Source organism: Megascapheus bottae, chromosome 5, assembly GCF_031878675.1.
Source record: "Megascapheus bottae isolate mThoBot1 chromosome 5, mThoBot2.hap1, whole genome shotgun sequence".
NCBI classification, from domain to species: Eukaryota; Metazoa; Chordata; class Mammalia; order Rodentia; family Geomyidae; genus Megascapheus; species Megascapheus bottae.
Window position 1 is genome coordinate 12,022,365 of NC_143513.1, and position 5,000 is coordinate 12,027,364.

Below are 5,000 nucleotides of genomic sequence, written 5' to 3' on the forward strand. Positions count from 1 at the left end.
GTTCACCACTTGTCTTCAGAGGCCACGACTACCAAGGGCCCGATGTGATCTTTGCATGGATGTGGGAGAGTTTGGCTGCTTCTTCAAGATTTGGATCTCACTCCTCTACCTCCCCGACCTTGCTTGGCCACCGGCCACGATGCGAGGAGAAGAGTGGGGTTTGCAGAGCAATGTGGAATTCACTTGGCTGGTGCTGTTTCAGAAGGACCTTCGACCTAAACCTCATCCTAAATGGAAGCCGAAGCCAGAAATGGATCCTAAGGAGAGTGTCACTCCTCGCCCCACCAGTAAGCCTCACCTAAAGCCTCTACCCGATTTCAAGCCCACACCTAAGCCCAAACCTCTCCCAAGACTCACCCTAAGCCACAATGTCTGCCTGAAATCACACCTTCAACCTGTCCCCTACCTCTTCCTGACGCTAAACTTGAGCCCCATTCTGACCCTGACCCGGAGCCAAAGCCCCAGCCCAGTGTCACCCTAAGCCTCCCATCTCATGAGAGCCTTCAGTGGCACCTCTGATGCAGCCTCTTTAGGTTGCTATGCTTAGCCTACCAGGAATGGGAAGCCTAAGTGGAAGCAGAACCGTGGCCTCACGTCTCAGCCCACTGGAACCCCTCATCCTTAGTGCTCAGGCTCCCAAGAAGGCTAACAACCTAAGGCCAAGCCTCACTGGAACACACACCCATGCCTCGGGTTGGAGTGGAAGCCCTCCACCCAAGCAAGAAAAGGGTGCTCTGTGCTTGGAATCCAGGAACTCCAGAATTCCGGGAGCATTTGTCTCGGCAACGTTGCCGGCGCCCGTTTCCCGGGCCTCGTTCCTCCTCATCTACCCTGCCGCTACTTTCCAAGTCTATGCAGTGCACCCCGCGAAAGGACAACGTGTGTCTCTAGCAGGAAGAAGAGGAAAGAAGCAGCCAGTGTTTGCTTGTTTGCCCACTGTGGGGAAGAGAACTCAGAGCCTCCCAGTCAGTGCTAGGCCAGCTGAAACTGTCAGTACACACTGCAGAGTGTCTCAGCATCCCTCCATCCATCCATCCATCCATCCAGCCAGCCAGCCAGTCAGCCAGCCAGCCAGCCAGCCAGCCAGTCATCCAGCAATCCATCCATCCATCCATCCATCCATCCATCCATCCATCCATCCATCCATCGGTCGATCTATGTATCTATCAATCTATCTATCTATCTATCTATCTATCTATCTATCTATCTATCTATGTATCTTTCAGTCCATCCATCCATGCATCCTTCCACGCGTGGCTCCGTCCATCCATCCACCATCCATCCAATCAACATCCATCCATGAATCAGGCTGTACGGCCAGCCACCCCGGCATCCATGGGTGGATCCAGGCATGCATCCACCGACCCAACCATGCACGCATGCATCCACCATCCATGCATGCATGCGTGCCCGCATCCATCCATACACCCACTATGCACCTAGGCATCCATCCAGCCATCCATCCAGCCATCCATCCAGTCAGCCATGCATCCAGCTGTCTACCCATGCATCCATGCATCCATGTACACTTCCATCCACTTTCCCCATGAGCCCATCTACCCGGCCCACGCAAACTCAACCCATGGCAGGAGGAAGCCTCCAAGCCCGCAACCAAGCCATCTGGGGTAGCAGGGCTTAACCCAGGGTGGTGTGAGTTCCGGCTGGCCGGGCAGGCCTTTCAGTCCTGGAGCCACAAGCCTAGCCTTGTGTTCATGAGCTGCTTTTCAGGAGTGGTTGGGAGGATGTGGTCAGGATTGCAGGAGCAAGAGGAGGCCAGGTGCCTTTGTGCTGCCCAGAAGAAGTGTCCTGTCCTGTGTAGGAATGTGGTGTGGTCTCAGGCCAAGCTGTCAGCGGTGAGGCTGGGCGTCAGGCCGGCCCAGGCCTGGGTTTTCCTGCTTTTCCTAGGTGGAAAGCATTGCGTGCCTGCCAGGCTGTGTGGTGTGAGTTATGCATCCAGACAGCTAGCTGTCTTTTCCCCTGTGGCTGGTGTGATGTTGGGTTGAGGTGGAGGTGCGAGGCAGTGAGTGAGCCTAAAAGTATTGGGCAGTGGCTGTGAGGCAGCAAGCAGCCTAGTGGGCTGGGGAGCGGAGGCAAAAGCCTACAGCACCCGGTATTCCCAGGCGGTCTCCCATCCAAGTACTAACCAGGCCCGACCCTGCTTAGCTTCCGAGATCAGACGAGATCGGGCGCGTTCAGGGTGGTATGGCCGTAGACGCCCCACACTGCTTCCCAAAGCCCCAACTGCTGCTCGCTGCCTCTGCGGGGAGCCTCCGCTCGCCGCTGCACCCTTGCCAGCCTCTGCAGCCTCTGCCTCTGCCGCTCTGGCCTCACACGCACCTGCTGCCGCTGCTTGGGGGACCTGATCCAACCCACCCAGCACAGCCTCTGCGCCCAGCCTGCTGCTCTCGCCGCCGCTCACCGCTGCCTTTCTCCTCCTCTTTCGCTTTCTCTCTCTCCCTCTCACCCTCTCTCCCTCTGTCTGTCTGTCTGTCTGTCTGTCTCTGTTGCTCTCTGTCTCTTGGGAAGGCAGAGGACGCAGGACTGTTTTCCCAGAGGCTCACCTTCCATGTAACCCTCTAGCCTGCATGAGGGTTGCACGTTGAAGAGCAGCTTTAAGGCCAGGTGACTTGCAAGGTTCACCACTTGTCTTCAGAGGCCACGACTACCAAGGGCCCGATGTGATCTTTGCATGGATGTGGGAGAGTTTGGCTGCTTCTTCAAGATTTGGATCTCACTCCTCTACCTCCCCGACCTTGCTTGGCCACCGGCCACGATGCGAGGAGAAGAGTGGGGTTTGCAGAGCAATGTGGAATTCACTTGGCTGGTGCTGTTTCAGAAGGACCTTCGACCTAAACCTCATCCTAAATGGAAGCCGAAGCCAGAAATGGATCCTAAGGAGAGTGTCACTCCTCGCCCCACCAGTAAGCCTCACCTAAAGCCTCTACCCGATTTCAAGCCCACACCTAAGCCCAAACCTCTCCCAAGACTCACCCTAAGCCACAATGTCTGCCTGAAATCACACCTTCAACCTGTCCCCTACCTCTTCCTGACGCTAAACTTGAGCCCCATTCTGACCCTGACCCGGAGCCAAAGCCCCAGCCCAGTGTCACCCTAAGCCTCCCATCTCATGAGAGCCTTCAGTGGCACCTCTGATGCAGCCTCTTTAGGTTGCTATGCTTAGCCTACCAGGAATGGGAAGCCTAAGTGGAAGCAGAACCGTGGCCTCACGTCTCAGCCCACTGGAACCCCTCATCCTTAGTGCTCAGGCTCCCAAGAAGGCTAACAACCTAAGGCCAAGCCTCACTGGAACACACACCCATGCCTCGGGTTGGAGTGGAAGCCCTCCACCCAAGCAAGAAAAGGGTGCTCTGTGCTTGGAATCCAGGAACTCCAGAATTCCGGGAGCATTTGTCTCGGCAACGTTGCCGGCGCCCGTTTCCCGGGCCTCGTTCCTCCTCATCTACCCTGCCGCTACTTTCCAAGTCTATGCAGTGCACCCCGCGAAAGGACAACGTGTGTCTCTAGCAGGAAGAAGAGGAAAGAAGCAGCCAGTGTTTGCTTGTTTGCCCACTGTGGGGAAGAGAACTCAGAGCCTCCCAGTCAGTGCTAGGCCAGCTGAAACTGTCAGTACACACTGCAGAGTGTCTCAGCATCCCTCCATCCATCCATCCATCCATCCATCCATCCAGCCAGCCAGCCAGTCAGCCAGCCAGCCAGCCAGCCAGCCAGTCATCCAGCAATCCATCCATCCATCCATCCATCCATCCATCCATCCATCCATCGGTCGATCTATGTATCTATCAATCAATCTATCTATCTATCTATCTATCTATCTATCTATCTATCTATCTATCTATGTATCTTTCAGTCCATCCATCCATGCATCCTTCCACGCGTGGCTCCGTCCATCCATCCACCATCCATCCAATCAACATCCATCCATGAATCAGGCTGTACGGCCAGCCACCCCGGCATCCATGGGTGGATCCAGGCATGCATCCACCGACCCAACCATGCACGCATGCATCCACCATCCATGCATGCATGCATGCGTGCCCGCATCCATCCATACACCCACTATGCACCTAGGCATCCATCCAGCCATCCATCCAGCCATCCATCCAGTCAGCCATGCATCCAGCTGTCTACCCATGCATCCATGCATCCATGTACACTTCCATCCACTTTCCCCATGAGCCCATCTACCCGGCCCACGCAAACTCAACCCATGGCAGGAGGAAGCCTCCAAGCCCGCAACCAAGCCATCTGGGGTAGCAGGGCTTAACCCAGGGTGGTGTGAGTTCCGGCTGGCCGGGCAGGCCTTTCAGTCCTGGAGCCACAAGCCTAGCCTTGTGTTCATGAGCTGCTTTTCAGGAGTGGTTGGGAGGATGTGGTCAGGATTGCAGGAGCAAGAGGAGGCCAGGTGCCTTTGTGCTGCCCAGAAGAAGTGTCCTGTCCTGTGTAGGAATGTGGTGTGGTCTCAGGCCAAGCTGTCAGCGGTGAGGCTGGGCGTCAGGCCGGCCCAGGCCTGGGTTTTCCTGCTTTTCCTAGGTGGAAAGCATTGCGTGCCTGCCAGGCTGTGTGGTGTGAGTTGTGCATCCAGACAGCTAGCTGTCTTTTCCCCTGTGGCTGGTGTGATGTTGGGTTGAGGTGGAGGTGCGAGGCAGTGAGTGAGCCTAAAAGTATTGGGCAGTGGCTGTGAGGCAGCAAGCAGCCTAGTGGGCTGGGGAGCGGAGGCAAAAGCCTACAGCACCCGGTATTCCCAGGCGGTCTCCCATCCAAGTACTAACCAGGCCCGACCCTGCTTAGCTTCCGAGATCAGACGAGATCGGGCGCGTTCAGGGTGGTATGGCCGTAGACGCCTCACACTGCTTCCCAAAGCCCCAACTGCTGCTCGCTGCCTCTGCGGGGAGCCTCCGCTCGCCGCTGCACCCTTGCCAGCCTCTGCAGCCTCTGCCTCTGCCGCTCTGGCCTCACACGCACCTGCTGCCGCTGCTTGG

The 5,000-nt window shown here is 56.7% G+C and overlaps 2 non-coding genes across 2 annotated transcripts; both read right to left on the reverse strand.

Moving 5' to 3' along the window:
- Positions 1-2,095: 2,095 nt before the first annotated feature.
- On the reverse strand, positions 2,096-2,214 carry LOC150062942 (5S ribosomal RNA). The gene has a single exon (XR_016535651.1). It is a non-coding gene; the product is annotated as a 5S ribosomal RNA (ribosomal RNA).
- A 2,527-nt stretch (positions 2,215-4,741) lies between these two features.
- Positions 4,742-4,860, reverse strand: LOC150062943 (5S ribosomal RNA). Its single transcript, XR_016535652.1, has one exon. It is a non-coding gene; the product is annotated as a 5S ribosomal RNA (ribosomal RNA).
- Between the last annotated feature and the right edge of the window lie 140 nt (positions 4,861-5,000).